Source organism: Lissotriton helveticus, chromosome 8, assembly GCF_964261635.1.
Source record: "Lissotriton helveticus chromosome 8, aLisHel1.1, whole genome shotgun sequence".
In the NCBI taxonomy this organism is placed as follows: domain Eukaryota; kingdom Metazoa; phylum Chordata; class Amphibia; order Caudata; family Salamandridae; genus Lissotriton; species Lissotriton helveticus.
This window is the reverse complement of record NC_136069.1, coordinates 1,336,041,025-1,336,057,878: the sequence shown is the minus strand read 5'-3', so window position 1 is coordinate 1,336,057,878 and position 16,854 is coordinate 1,336,041,025.

Below are 16,854 nucleotides of genomic sequence, written 5' to 3'. Positions count from 1 at the left end.
ACAGACACGCAGCTAACTCATTACTTATTCATGCACTGAAGTATTTCTTTTATATAGTGCGACAAACCGTAGGGGAAGGGGGTCGAACACGCTCCAGATAACGAAAGGGGTCGCAATTCACCGAAGATGCCTCTTTACAAAAAATAACATTTACAGAAAAAAAGAGGAAGTGTGAAAGGAGGGAAAGAGGAGAGCAGAGAGAGTCGAGGGGAGAGAGAAGGAGAAATGAAGACGGCGACAGATCTTTATTCCATCAGCAGACTGTAGTGAGTAGTGAGTAGTGAGTAGAGTAGTGAGTAGAGTAGTGAGTAGAGTAGTGAGTAGAGTAGTGAGGTGAGTAGAGTAGAGTAGTGAGTAAAGTAGTGAGTGCAGAGTAGTGATTAGAGTAGTGAGTAGTGAGTAGAGTAGTGAGTAGAGTAGTGAGTAGTGAGTAGTGAGTAGTGAGTGCAGAGTAGTGAGTGCAGAGTAGTGAGTGCAGAGTAGTGAGTGCAGAGTAGTGAGTGCAGAGTAGTGAGTAGTGAGTGCAGAGTAGTGAGTAGTGAGTGCAGAGTAGTGAGTAGTGAGTAGTGAGTAGTGAGTAGAGTAGTGAGTAGAGTATTGAGTAGTGAGTAGAGTAGTGAGTAGTGAGTAGAGTAGTGAGTAGTGAGTAGAGTAGTGAGTAGAGTAGTGAGTAGTGAGTAGAGTAGTGAGTGCAGAGTAGTGAGTGCAGAGTAGTGAGTGCAGAGTAGTGAGTGCAGAGTAGTGAGTGCAGAGTAGTGAGTAGTGAGTAGAGTAGTGAGTAGAGAGTAGTGAGTAGTGAGTAGAGAGTAGTGAGTAGTGAGTAGAGTAGTGAGTAGTGAGTAGAGTAGTGAGTAGTGAGTAGTGAGTAGTGAGTAGTGAGTAGAGTAGTGAGTAGAGTAGTGAGTAGTGAGTAGAGTAGTGAGTGCAGAGTAGTGAGTGCAAAGTAGGGAGTGCAGAGTAGTGAGTAGTGAGTGCAGAGTAGTGAGTAGTGAGTAGAGTAGTGAGTAGAGTAGTGAGTAGTGAGTAGAGTAGTGAGTAGTGAGTAGTGAGTAGTGAGTAGTGAGTTGAGTAGTGAGTAGTGAGTAGAGTAGTGAGTAGTGAGTAGAGTAGTGAGTAGTGAGTAGTGAGTAGAGTAGTGAGTAGTGAGTAGAGTAGTGAGTGCAGAGTAGTGAGTGCAGAGTAGTGAGTGCAGAGTAGTGAGTAGTGAGTAGAGTAGTGAGTAGAGTAGTGAGTAGTGAGTAGTGAGTAGAGTAGTGAGTAGTGAGTTGAGTAGTGAGTAGAGTAGTGAGTAGTGAGTAGAGTAGTGAGTAGAGTAGTGAGTAGTGAGTAGAGTAGTGAGTAGTGAGTAGAGTAGTGAGTGCAGAGTAGTGAGTGCAGAGTAGTGAGTGCAGAGTAGTGAGTGCAGAGTAGTGAGTAGTGAGTAGTGAGTGCAGAGTAGTGAGTAGTGAGTAGTGAGTAGAGTAGTGAGTAGTGAGTTGAGTAGTGAGTAGTGAGTAGAGTAGTGAGTAGTGAGTAGAGTAGTGAGTAGTGAGTAGAGTAGTGAGTGCAGAGTAGTGAGTGCAGAGTAGTGAGTGCAGAGTAGTGAGTAGTGAGTAGTGAGTGCAGAGTAGTGAGTAGTGAGTAGTGAGTAGTGAGTAGTGAGTAGTGAGTAGTGAGTAGAGTAGTGAGTAGTGAGTAGAGTAGTGAGTAGTGAGTAGAGTAGTGAGTAGTGAGTAGAGTAGTGAGTAGAGTAGTGAGTAGAGTAGTGAGTAGTGAGTAGTGAGTAGTGAGTAGAGTAGTGAGTAGAGTAGTGAGTAGAGTAGTGAGTTGTGAGTAGTGAGTAATGAGTAGTGAGTAGTGAGTGCAGAGTAGTGAGTAGTGAGTAGAGTAGTGAGTAGTGAGTAGTGAGTAGTGAGTGCAGAGTAGTGAGTAGAGTAGTGAGTAGTGAGTGCAGAGTAGTGAGTAGAGTAGTGAGTAGTGAGTAGTGAGTGCAGAGTAGTGAGAAGTGAGTGCAGAGTAGTGAGTAGAGTAGTGAGTAGTGAGTAGTGAGTGCAGAGTAGTGAGTAGAGTAGTGAGTAGTGAGTGCAGAGTAGTGAGTAGAGTAGTGAGTAGTGAGTAGTGAGTGCAGAGTAGTGAGTAGTGAGTGCAGAGTAGTGAGTAGAGTAGTGAGTAGTGAGTGCAGAGTAGTGAGTAGTGAGTGCAGAGTAGAGTAGAATAGTGAGTAGTGAGTAGAGTAGTGAGTAGTGAGTGCAGAGTAGAGTAGAGTAGTGAGTAGAGTACAGGCAGCAGCAGTGCAAGCTTCTTACACTCACAAGAAGGACATCACAGGCAGCACCAGTGCAAAGTTCTTACACTCACAAGGAGACATGCCAGCAGAGGTGCAAGCTTCTCACACTCACAAGAAGGACATCACAGGCAGTAACGGTGCAATATTCTCACACTCACAAGGAGATCACTGGCAGTACACACCACATGAACACACTCCACAACACATAGCAACAATACATTGGCATTTATGCCATTAGCTCAAACTCAAATAAATCCGAGCCCGATTGCATTTCTAATGCTTGTCTTACCTAAGGCAGGAGAATGGAAAACATGTCCCAACCAACAACGTTTGAGTTTTACAGCCTCCTTTTCCGAAAGATGGGATTCTTGGAGGAGGGCTACATCAGCTTTAAGCCTAGCCAAATGCGTCAGAACTCGGTGACGTTTAATGGGGTTATTTAACCCCTTAACGTTCCAAGTGACTACTCGGAATAGAAATCAAGAGTAGAATGATAAGGAAAAGAAGATAGAATAGAAAAGATGCGTTGGGAAGACAAGAGAGTGGTAGTAGGAATGTAGAGATAGAGTAAGTAAGAGAAATAAATCAAGAGAATAAATTGAGAATACAGTGAGAAAGAAGGAGAGAAAAGAGCAGAGAGAGGAGATAGCAAAAGAGAACAGTAGAGAGGACAGAGCAATATAAGAAGAACATAGAAACATACCAACGAATACAGAACGAAGACGACGAATGGGGGGGTGACGACGCCAGAAGATGACGACAGCGATAACGGAACATATGCCACCGAACACCGAAGGAACCAGCATAGAACTGAAATGAAGGGATGTATGAATACACCGGGATGAAGAAAAGGGAAGATCATCTATAAGAAGACAAAAAATAAGAGGAATGTTAGAGAAACATATGAAATATAAAATACAGAATAACAAATACAAAAATGTTAGAATATGATATCAATCAGCAGGGAATAAAGGACAAAAATACGACACAATACGACACAATAGGATAACGGAAAGGTAAACAGTTCATTCATGCGTGACTAAACAGCTCTTGTAGTGTCCATGACGTCTGTCTCCTGCCGACGAAGAAACTCTTGAAGGACCTGTGGATCATCGAAGGTCGTCGTCTTATCCTTATAGGTCACCTTGAAGAGACAAGGATGAAGCAGTCCAAATCTTGCATTTAGAGCTCGCAGTCGTGGTCTCAAATCAAGAAATTGTTTTCGACGATCAGCTGTCACTTTAGCCATATCCTGAGATAGATAAAGACGATGACCTTCCCACATAACTTGTTTTTTAGCTTTTGCTGCTGAAAGAACCTGCAGGAGATCAGTGTATTGGAAGAACAGCATGATGACACCTCGGGGTTTGTTGGAAACCTTAGGACCAAGTCTATGAGCACGTTGTATATTAAGTGAAGAGGAAGAAGGAAGATCCAGAATTTTCGGCAGAAAGGTTTGAAAAAATGCAGTGGGATTGGATCCCTCTGAAAGTTCCGGAAGACCATAAAGGCGTAGGTTATTTCTGCGATTACGATTTTCCAACTCCTCTGTCTGCCTCCTCAGGAGAGAAACATCTTTTTCCAAAAGCGAAATCCTAGAGCTTGAGGTTTGAAGGGCCTCCGTGGCCTGTTCTACTAGAAGAACACGCGATTCAAGAGTAGACCATTTATCGTGTAAAAACTGCAAAGTCTTAGTAGTCTCAGCCATGAAGGGTTTGAGCGCACGGATTTCCTCAAGAATAAGATCCATAGAAGCGGAATGTGATGATGAGCCTGGGGAAGGGGGGTCTTTTTTGAGGCGCTTTGTTGAAGCAGGTTGCAAAAGTTTACTTGAGGAAATATGTTTTGGAATTGCCCCAGGAGTTAAGTCCGGCTTATGAGAAGCAGAATCATCCATGGTTGGATTCGTGGAGTCAGAGTCTGAGGAATGACGCGGTTTGAGTGTTGAAGCAGTAAGCTTGAGGGTACGCAATTTCCCCATAAAAAAATAGGAGGAAAAATATTAGTGCCACTACAGACCACAAGACAAAGTCAATAGAAATAGCATTCAAGGAAGAAACACTGTGGCACGACACTGTTTAATGCGTACAGGAAGCGCGCCAAACAAAAATAATCAAGCTGAAGAGACGTCGAATTATTCACTATAGTGGCTGTGAAAAATACAGTTTCTCATCAGGAAAACCTTCAGACAAGTTTGCGGAAATAGAACACTGGAGCAAATCACCAAGCATTGCATGAGTTACAAGCGCAAGAACAGCAGCGTCGATGATATGCAGGTTATGTAATATGGTAATATGGCCATAGAACCTATGTCCAGTAGGAAGGTTGCTGTAGCAGTACTGCGCAAAGAGAAATACTGTAATAAGCCAGGAAGCGTAGCGCATATTAAAATGCGTTCGAAAAAGGTGCCAACCAGGATTTTATTTAAATGAAGAGATAAGGCTGAGGTGCTGAGAATGACGCCTGCACGGTAAAATATGAAGAGCAGAGAAGCTGCAACTGAGGAGGCATTTCGTAGTGATTATTAGGCTGGTAAGGGAGGTAGACGTAAATGAGAGGCTTGAAGATGGAGAAACGAGGCAAACATGAGGTAATTATCGCTCGTAAAAAGCGTTACTTCAAAGAGAAAATGGCGGCCGCCGAAAAAGCGGACCTCGTCACAGCGAAAAGGAGCACATATCGCTGGAGTTAGGAAACAAGGAGCGGAGTCCTTTGCTCACCTCATGCTCCCACACCAGATGCAGCGTTTTCCTTCTGGGAAAGTCCGGTGAGAGCGGAGAAATCTGCCGGCGTCGGTGCTCGGTCAGCGGAGCTCCGATGCTAAGCCGCCATCTTGTGCGGCGCTCAAGCCACGCCCCCCTTCGTTACAACTTTAACAACGTTTATAAATGAGTTTATCATCCAAGGATAGACTGCCAATGCCTTGATGCCTGCTTAATATTCCATGCTAAAGCTGTGGAAGTAGCAAAACATAAATCCAAAGTATAGAATATGACACATTATTGTGAAGTCCACTTTAATGAGAACAAGTATTTGGAACAAGTATTAAGCATTTCTTGATCAACCTGATGAGACCTTGCCTCCCCTTGAACTAGGCTATATATACACAAAGATACAACTGCAATTTGAGAGGTGCATGCTGCCCCTGAGGATATAGATGAGCACTTCTTCTGTGCTTAGCTCAGGAGGTCTCCCTGCATTGGAGAGCAGTTGGTGGGCACTCTATCCTAGCATTCATTGGCTACCAGAATCCAAGCAGATGGAGGAACAGCGGTCTGCTAGTATCAATCAGCTTCCTCTATTCTACTTACGTCAACCATGGGAGCTCAATTGACTAGTGTGCTCTGACAAATAGTTTGGGGGCAGTTCAAGTTACCTGCGGGACCGCTCCTGGACCTTTGCCGCTTGTCTCCCTCCGCCGCCGCAGCCTACCACCATCTCGGCGCGGCCGCAGAGAGGGGGGAACTTCATCTCCCAGCAGCCCCTGCGGAAGGAAGCCGCCAATGCCCATTCAGCGCCGGAGACCCTCAAAACGAGAGCAGCATCACGGCAGAGCGGGTGCTCTGACAAATAGTTTGGGGGCAGTTCAAGTTACCTGCGGGACCGCTCCTGGACCTTTGCCGCTTGTCTCCCCCTGCCACGGCAGCCTACCACCATCTCGGCGCGGCCGCAGAGAGGGGGGGACTTCATCTCCCAGCAGCCCCTGCGGCAGGAAGCCGCCAACGCCCATTCCGCGCCAGAGGCCCTCAAAACGAAAGCAGCATCACGGCAGAGCAGGTGCTCTGACAAATAGTTTGGGGCAGTTCAAGTTACCTGCGGGACCGCTCCTGGACCTTTGCCGCTTGTCTCCCCCTGCCACGGCAGCCTACCACCATCTCGGCGCGGCCGCAGAGAGGGGGGGACTTCATCTCCCAGCAGCCCCTGCGGCAGGAAGCCGCCAACACCCATTCTGCGCCAGAGGCCCTCAAAACGAAAGCAGCATCACGGCAGAGCAGGTGCTCTGACAAATAGTTTGGGGGCAGTTCAAGTTACCTGCGGGACCGCTCCTGGACCTTTGCCGCTTGTCTCCCCCTGCCGTTACAGCCTACCACCATCTCGGCGCGGCCACAGAGAGGGGGGGACTATATCTCCCAGCAGCCCCTGCGTCAGGAAGCCGCCAACGCCCATTCTGCGCCGGAGGCCCTCAAAACGAGAGCAGTATCACGCACCGCGGGACGCGCGCGGGCGGCGCCGGGTTAAGCCCGGGACAAGGGCAGGACCGTCTTAGGTCGTCAGAGGCCGGAGGAGGCTGGGCTGGGCCCCGCCTCTAATAAGGTCTGGAACATTGCTATACTGACATTAATGCCTTGATCATTTTTATATGTACTATATTTTACCTTATTTATGCTTGATTTAATTCCATGTTAAAATAATTCAATTGCAGTATAGTTGGCTGGTCACATCAACACGTATTTGGTTAAGGTTGTAACTGCTCTCAATGAAGAAATCGATCGCACCGAAAGGCCACTTTCTATGGGATCGAGTATCTTGATAGCTGACCAGGATAATATAAGTAGAATACCCAGCCTTACTGATGTAGTTGACACAGACATGGTTATGCTGGAAGAAATGAATAATAATGGCACCAATAATTCTTGTATTTCCAACTCACCCAGACTGTCTATTATGTCTATTATGGATATTAGCCCCTGTCCCTCATCCCCTCCCCAGGTTAAACAAAAGTGCAAGAATAAGAAAACATTAGGACTGGGTAATTCAAAGGGGAAAAGAGACAAAAGAACTAATGTAGCGGGGGACATGGCTAAGTTAAAACCAGAGATACCACCTGGCAATTATAGCTCAGAAACAATTTTTGATAACATGATTGAACTGATTAGGCCCTTACACGAGAAAGTGGACAACCTGGCTAGAGAGGTCCATAAATTAAGTAGTAAAATGGAGAAATTAATTGCGAGGCCCCACCAGGAAGGAGGACCTAGCATAGAGGTGAATAATGGAAATAAAGATAAAATTAGCAAAATTATTGGAGCCACAGCTGCGACCAATACTAGCCCCACTATGGTACCAAACTTGAGCAAAGCTCCAGTGAATAACCAGAATGTAGTTAATCAGATAAAGAATAACAGCCCGATTGTTGACCAGGGCACCCACGAAAAAGAAAAACCATTACCTGCAGAACAAGTTAATAGAGAAAATAAAGACCCTATTAAAGATATTGATAGACAAACTCTAGCTTTTATCAATCTTCCGCCAGAATGCGGTGCCTACGCTGTGGTACTCGTAAATGTCCCCAAATTAAGGAAGGGGCAAAAGGAAACTCACGATACACTCAAAAATAAAACTCTCTATTGGTTAGGTGGGAGCTAACCAGATTATACTAACACAAAGGGTGGGTTGGGTGGGCCCCCTCAGGAAAACGTTTGAGGGGGACTGTATAATTATAAATTTCCATTCTCCCCACTGGGCAAAGAACACCCTTGCCAATGCCCCACCTCCATCAGCTTGGGAGTTTAGTATGACCCTTCTCCCCTTGGGATACTTTTATCGACACTTACTGGACCCCAAACATTATACCAGCAATAATCCTATATCAGTAGAATAATAGCACTTTCTATGCCTCATTCCTGCTATAAAATTCCAACATACAATAGATTCCAGGCATTCGATTCCCTAGAGGATAATGACTGACATACACTGTCCAAAGGCATAACAAAAGGCCCCTCCATCTGGTCACAACAGAAGGACCTAGACGAATTGGGCAATGAGTCATCCGTTAACTACCTACAGATAGATACAGTAGAGTCTGAATTGCGCAGACCTACTGACTAAATTAATAATAAGGACGAATTATCCATCGAACTAAACATTTTAAATCCAATAAATTCAGCAGCGCCTATTACACCCTCTGTAGGAAGTTCTACTTTTTTCCCAAGGTGATCTAGCAAATGTTATCTCAGGCCCAGAACTGGGATACTGCCTAGTTACCTGGAATATAGCAGGTCCTAAAAGAAAGCTGGATACACCATTCTGGAGGGACTTTATTACTGCAGGTTATGACATCATTTGTCTCCAGAAGACGTGGTGTAAGGAGCCCATTTTTATAGAGGGTTATACCTCACACTGGCTAAATGCGGTTAATTCTGCAGCCGGAAGAGCAAAAGGCGGTCTCCTTTTGCTAGTATCTAATAAACTAGTTGCCTGTAAAATTAGCAGCTATACTCCAGTTGACACAAATAGCCAGGTGTTACGATTAAAATTTAGTAAAGGTAAAGATTTAATATTGATTAACTATTATAACAATATTTTCGATATCAGTAGGGGAAAAATTCTTTACCCACTTGAGAATGCAATTAATAAGGCCCTTGCAGTTTCTAGAAAACAGGCCATTATCCGATGGGCAGGTGATTTCAACATCAAACTTTGCCCGTTGGTCATGAGTAATTCATGTGGCCTTAGGAAGGAGACTGGTAATGGGGAGGTCAGTGACGACTTTCATTTTCAACACTGCAACTACGGGACAGCCTTAAATACATTGTTAGCTAAAATTAACCTGGATATGTTGAGCTGTACTGAGAATAAGGACAATATTAATTGCCCTACCTTTACAGGCAGGAATGCAAACACCAACATTGATCATATTTTGCTCTCCAGCAACACTGAATACTCCAATCTTTGGGTCACGGAGCAGCCCCTAAGCGATCATAACAGCATATCCATCTCATTACTGTGCTGGGGAAATAAACAACCTAATGATAACACTTGTATAAACAACGTTGTAGCCTCTAGACCAAACGGTATGAGGATCAAATGGGCCGGCATTGATCCTCAAAAAAAGCACATGGAGGTGGTGAAAAAATGTCGCACAGAGATAGAGCATTGCCTTAGGGATGAAGTCACTTCTACTACTCTGTTTGACAGTTTTGTTAAGATAAATGAAACTATAGAAGCCCTTTTCACCAAAAGAACTAGCGGGAAAAGGGAAGCAAATTCAAACTCAGGCTGGTTTGATAAAAACTGTATCCGGGCCTTACAAGAATTAAAACAAGCGTTGAGTGCCAAACCCCGTAATTACGCAGCTATTAAAATGCTGCGCACTGATTATAAAGTAGCCATTCTCAATAGGAAAAGAGAATTACAAGATGAGGCTTGGGCTAATCTTAACTTAGCGGCAGAAATAAACAATAGTAAACTTTATTGGGAGACCATAAACAGTCCCTTTTTAAAGAATGACAAAGTGCGTGAAATAACCTCTTATGTTGAATGTAACACATGGATTGAACATTTTACGAAGATTTTTAATCCAGATAGGACTTCCTTAGATTTAACTAATTTTAATGCCTCCATTTGGCACCCATTACCATTATCAATAAGTTTAGTAGAGGTATATGAGGGCCTAACCAATAGTAAAGGAGGCAAAGCATCCGGCCCGGACGGGGTCCCTGTAGATCTATACAAAACAGAAATGGACCTCTGGGCCCCTATTTTAGCAAGGTTTTTTAATGTGGCGGCAGAAGGCCAACTACCGATATCGTGAGGTCAATCGCTAATTATCCCCCTTTTTAAGAAAGGGTCTAAATCTGAGGCGTGTAATTAAAGCCCTATTTCTTTGCTAGATGCCTCGATTAAAATATTGAGTAGAAATATGTTAAAGAGGCTGGATATATGGTCAGAAGAGCATGACATTTTATCTAGAGCACAATATGGTTTTAGAAAAGGTTTAGGAACCTTAGAACAGTGTGTTAATCTTGATCTCTTGATTAATAAATACACTGTTGCTAAGGAGGGAAATTTGTTCCTTTGCTTCGCGGACTTGAGCAGCGCCTTCGATCTCGTAGATCACGCCATATTATGGCAAATTTTACTTGATCTAGGCTCGCCCAAGGAAATAGTAAATTTTTTAGCGAGGCTCTATGAGAGGTTATCTTGCAAAGTACGATATGGCCCATCTGGTGAGTGTACCCCTTTTTTTAAGGTTACAAGAGGCATACCCCAGGGTTGTGTCTTGGCACCGCTTTTATTTTCACTATTTATCAACCAAATAGACTCAACCCTAGGCCAGATTTCAGCTGATGCTCCACTTATAGAAGGGGTAGCGGTCCCAATTTTGTTATATGCGGATGACGCTGTTTTAATATCCCGTACCCAAATCGGACTACGGCGTTTTATAGATAACTTCACAGCATTTATAAAGAGTAGGAAACTTATCATTAACAAAACCAAGACCTTTGTCATGACATGTGGGAAGAAAGCCAAGTCAGCTAGCTCCTTTTTTTATAGAAAATGATAAGATGCAATCAGTTAAATCTTTTTGTTATCTTGGGATAACATTTGCCGGTGATGGGAAATGGAGAAATGAGCACGACAATATAAGCCTGAAAATTAGCAGGAATACAAACAGCATATTCAGTTTTTCGACCAAATTGGGGTCTAGAAGAATTAAAGGCATGATAACCATCTATAACGCTAGATGTGTGTCATCTGCGTTATATGGGTCAGGAATCTGGGGCCATCAATGCGGGAATTCGCTACAACACGATGAAAATAAGTTTCTTAAGAAATTGTTGTGCGCCCCTCCCTCAGCATCAACCGAACTTGTACATGAGGAAGTAGGTATAAATTATATCTTGGATTTAGCAGCATTACACCCTTTAACACTCTGGCAATCTATATGGTCGAAAACCGAAACGCTATTCACACAAAAAATTATTAGAGACTGCTTGAGGCTCGATCATTTTTCCTATAATCTCTTGGCTTAAATATATTCATCACTGGTACAACCTCATATTTGATTGCAATATCCTGTCCGCACCCGAGTTTGCGGCTTCAATTACGAAGAAGGAATTGAAAGAAAGGTTTTTATCATACAAGAAGGAGGCTAGAGAAAGGCAGTCTAGGAAGCTACCCACTGTTGTCTTTTATTTGGGACTAAACCTAAACAAAGGTTTCCAGGCTTACCTATTAATAGTCACACGTAATTCCCATCGATTTGTTTTAACTCGTATCAGGCTAGGAATTGTCCACCATCTGGTGGCATTTCCGCACATGAAAACTAGCACAAATTCTGTATGCCCTTGCGATCACACCTCAAGACAAAGTTGCTGCCACTTTTTATTGTTCTGCGAATGTTATAATTTTTTGTAGAATCTGCGTTGCATTTATCCAATTATTAATTTATTGCTAAAACTGCTCATAACTAACTTATAATTAGTATATAAGGTGGAAATTCTGTTGTCGCAAGAGATTTGTTCCAAATATTGTGCCACCCACACTTTTTGGTAATCAGGGGAGCATATTGCATTTTTACTGATGTATTTTTGCACGGAAGCGAGATTTACACAAATTATTTGCAATTGTTACGAAAGCATATTGCACTTTTTCCGATGTATTCTTGTACTGAAGCAAAATTTGCACAAATTATTTGCACTTGTCACTTTATTGCATAAATACATATAATACGACAAAACGAAATAAATCTCAGTAAACCCCTTTTTAGGTCTCGCCTACGACGAACGCGCTGAAAGCGCGTTCTCGCAAGCGAGAACTATAGTCGTCGTCTCAGTAGTCTGAGACCGACGAAGTGAGACAAGACCTGGCTGCGCGCAGCGTTTTCCCATAGGATAACGTTGTGCGCGCGGCCAGGTCTTGTCTCCACAGCCTGGCAATGCAGACCGGATCGCGACGCGCGCCTGTTGGAATGCAGGGGGAGTCTGCAGAGGGCAGCGCGGCGCTCTTCACGAGGCACGCGGCGGTGATAAACAGGCTGGCTGCTAACTGCAGAATGTCTCTGAATTAACTGGAAGTTTGAAGTGGCTGCAAGTGCGGATCACCTTCTGCCGATGTATGTAAACTCTGCTGAGCGGCTGCTGTGAGTTCTGTTCTGAAGTGCACTGTTGTCTGTTGGTGAGTGAGGTGAGATCATAGCATGCTGCTGTTAGCATGCTGACATCCATCCAAGGGAGGTGCCAGTGCAGTGTTGATGATTACTTGTTCTTTTGACGTATGGCGCATCTGTCAGTGAGCCACAGAAGGTGCGTCACTCAGAGCTTTCAGCGGTACCTTTCCTCTTGTAGAGCAGCATGCGGCTTTTCATCCCTCAGGCAGGAGCTTTCCATATTTCAGTGCTGCTTGCTTGCAAACAGAGGTTGGCTAGTGTCCCCAGTGTGTGTGAGTGAGCAGTTTGAGCTGAACTGTGTAAACCTGCTCTTCCAAGTGTGTCCGCTGAAGACAGTAATCGTAACTTCAGTTACAAATACTACCTGCTACTCTCTCTTTTAGAGAAGCGTGCACGTCCTCCCTGCTGCCGAAGGCGCAGAATACCGAGCCGATTGAAGAAAGCATCCTCCAGCCAAGGCGATGCGATTCTGCTTTGCCTGGCTGTTGTCTTATTGTAATCGGTTCGCGCTTCCACCAAATCCCATCTGGAAGTTTATCCTTTCATATTTACCGTACGTTTTTTTTATTTGCACAGTTGATTGATTGTTCAATGCTTAATTCATGCGGAAGCATGTTTTAAGGCAAATCACCAGGTTTCCAACCGATGCAATGTTTTTTTTTATCAGCGTGGCAGAGGGACCGGTGTCCAAGGTTACTCCACATGCTTTAACAAGAAAGCTGTTTGGAAAGGAGGGTGATCATTTCCTGGTGCTCAAGAGGCTCGTGCCAGCTGTTTCTCAAACTGCAACATCTGTTTCATTTTGAGATTCTTTCTCATGGTCTGAGCACTATGCATTGAAAGTAAGCCGCTTATTTGGTGGTGGGTGTTTTAATTTCTCAGGCCTGGTCGCCTCCATCATAGAGACAAGGACATTTTTTCCTAAATGTTATTTGTTTTGATAGTTTACCATAGCATAAACCAGGCCCAAACAGATTTTCAAGTAGGCTGTCCAAAGGGACATAGCAGTATTTGAAAAGTAGAATGGTATTAGACAAAAAGAAAAGGCATTCAGTAGAGAAATGTGTTAAAATTAAATAGTCATAAAAATGTTTTAAAACACATACCGTTATGAAGCAATAAAGGGGTTTGAGCAGTCCCAGGATAAATCAAGACATTTTGGACATGTCAGGCCTACTCATAAACCTAGGAAGGGTCTGAGAGTTGTACACTCATTGGCGATTGACTGTCAGAAAGTTCCAGATATAGGAATAACACTTTAGAAAGATTGGGAGAGTAAAGCACGTCCTTGCTGTGAGCTCTTTCTTCCCAAGGTGGGCAGCTTTCAGGCCATGTGTTGAGGTGTATTTGAATGAACTGTCTTTTAAACCAGACAGGAGGTGTCTTAAATGCACATCTAGCCTTAATTGGAAGTCATTTGTCTGAGCGCAGGATTGGTGAATTGTGATTTTAATTGCAGGTACCAGAGAATAGCTTGTGGCTTTTAAAGATGGTAACCTAGTTTTTGGAAGTGCACTGAGTTAGTTTATACACACACACACACACACCTAAACAACCAACCACACAAACAAACGCCCACGCAACTACCCAAATATACATACACAGTTACACACACAGACGCAACTACTCAAATACACGTATCTGGGCAAGCAAATACACCATATGCCTCACAGACACAAACAACCACATAAATACACCTACTCTGAGAAACGCGCAAACGCAACCACAACAATACACTTGGTACCCATGCAAATATATCCACATGCACAGACGCAGCTACGCAAATACACATTCGCACACATTCATAAGCTTCCATATACACACCTACCCGCACAACCACATAAATACGCGCACAGACATACGTACATTAGCAAATATACCCACACGCACAGACGCAACCACACAAATAAGCATAGATTACACCCACGCACACAAACATTCACAAACAACCAAATACACATAAACCCCTACACACAAACGCCACCACACAAAATACATAGGCGCACACAAATGCGTGTATATACTTACACACACACTAAAACATGCTCACATATACACAGATATGCTCGCATATACATGCATGCCTACACGTATCCACACACACATACATACACATGCATAAATACCTTCAGCGGTTCAGTTGTTTGATTATGCGGTAGTCACTGAAGCAATATTCTCTTGGTGTTTAGTAAATCTATATACTATCTGCCCGTGGTGTTTCTCTGGGCTCAGATAGCTGGACCAAGGAATGTAATGTTTATGAAATGCGTGAATGGCCCCTCCACTGTTTTCCTCGTTAGAGTCAACAAAAAACAATATAGGGTTATACCTAATGTTTATGAAAACACAAGTCCTGTAGCAGGACCGATGGGAGTCGGGAGAGATACAGGCACAGCCTACGCTTTCAAAGTCATTGTCTTATCAGACTGTTCGACCTTCACCGTCATTGGTCGCATTAGGACACAGGTAACTGGAAACAGATAGGGAAAGGCTGGGGATTTCGAGCACATAGAGGCAGTAAAGGCCTGTGTAGCCAGAACCACCACAGCACCACTCAGCACCACCACAGCATCACTCAGCACCACCACAACATCACTCAGCACCACCCCAGCATCACTCAGCACCACCACAGCACCACTCAGCACCACCACAGCATCACTCAGCGCCACCCCAGCATCACTCAGCACCACTATAGCACCACTCAGCACCACCACATTATCACTCAGCACCACCACAGCATCACTCAGCAGCACCACAGCATTACTCAGCACCACCACAGCATCACTCAGCACCACCACAGCATCACTCAGCACCACAACAGCATCACTCTGGAACACTACAGCATCACTCTGGGACACCACAGCATCACTATGCGCTACCACAGCATTATTATGCGCCACCACAGCATCAATCAGGGCTTCCACAGCATCACTCAGCACCACCACAGCACCACTCAGCATCACCACATCATCACTCAGCGCTACCCCAGCATCACTCAGCACCACCACATTATCACTCAGCGCCACCACATTATCACTCAGCACCACCACAGAACCACTCAGCACCACCACAGCATCACTCAGCACCACCACAGCACCACTCAGCGCCACCCCAGCATCACTCAGCACCACCACAGCACCATTCAGCATCACCACATCATCACTTGGCGCTACCCCAGCATCACTCAGCATCACCACATTATCACTCAGCACCACCACATTATCACTCAGCACCACCACAGCACCGCTCAGCATCACCACAACATCACTCAGCACCACCACAGCATCACTCAGCACCACCACAGCATCACTCAGCACCACCACAGCATCACTCAGCACCACCACAGCATCACTCCGCACCACCACAGCATCACTCCGCACCACCACAGCATCACTCTGGAACACTACAGCATCACTCTGGAACACCACAGCATCACTATGCGCTACCACAGCATTATTATGCGCCTCCACAGCATCACTCAGGGCCTCCACAGCATCACTCAGGGCCTTCACAGCATCACTCAGGGCCTCCACAGCATCACTCAGGGCCTCCACAGCATCACTCAGGGCCTCCACAGCATCACTCAGGGCCTCCACAGAACCACTCAGGGCCTCCACAGCATCACTCACTCAGAGCCTCCACAGCATCACTCAGAGCCTCCACAGCATCACTCAGAGCCTCCACAGCATCACTCAGAGCCTCCACAGCATCACTCACGGCCTCCAAAGCATCACTCACGGCCTCCACAGCATCACTCACGGCCTCCACAGCATCACTCACGGCCTCCACAGCATCACTCACAGCCTCCACAGCATCACTCTTGGCCACCACAGCATCACTCAGGGGCACCGCAACATCACTATGCGCTACCACAGCATCACTGAATGCCACAGCCTCACTCGTCGCCACCACAACATCACTCCGCGCCATCACAGCATCAATCTGTGCAACCATTCAACAACAACTGGTTCAAATATGTTCTCTCAATGTTTCAAGCTTTATTACAAATGTCACAAAAAGATGTTAATATGTCACTTCTGTTCTTGGATTTTCGTCACAATAAAATACACTGAACATAATCTTCACAAAAGTTATTTACAAAAGTTTAAGCTATTGCCATTATAAATTACAATCACTTTTATTTAAGTATTAATTATTTAAAAAAATTAAAAGCCATTGTTATTTGGAATATCAATACATCTAAATCACGTAATTACAAAACATGTTGCATTTCAAATGCTAAAGCTGTCACATTTGCGAAAGTTATAACTATTGGCATTGTAAATGACAAAGCTATTAATTTAGCTATTTTCAAAACAAACACATAAATAAAAAAATTGTCATTCACAAGACCAATAGCTCAAACTTTTCTAATGCGAGACCTATTGCATTGCAAATGCTTGTTTAAAAGGGGTATGGTATGGTACCTATGTATAGTATTGAGTAGGGATGTTAAGCACATTAATGATAATTATCTTTTGGTACCTAAAGTTGTTTAATCATGAGTTGTAATCAAGAATTCGTAACTCTGATGCTTTTTAATTCTAGATTAATGTTTTTTAGTGAATGTATGTTGCATTGTTCTGCTTATATTGTTTTGTTTTGACAAACGGAATAAAAGCATCTTGAACTGAACTGACTAGTATGTTAATAATTGGCTCGCATATACCAATAGATTGAATTACAATGCTACACT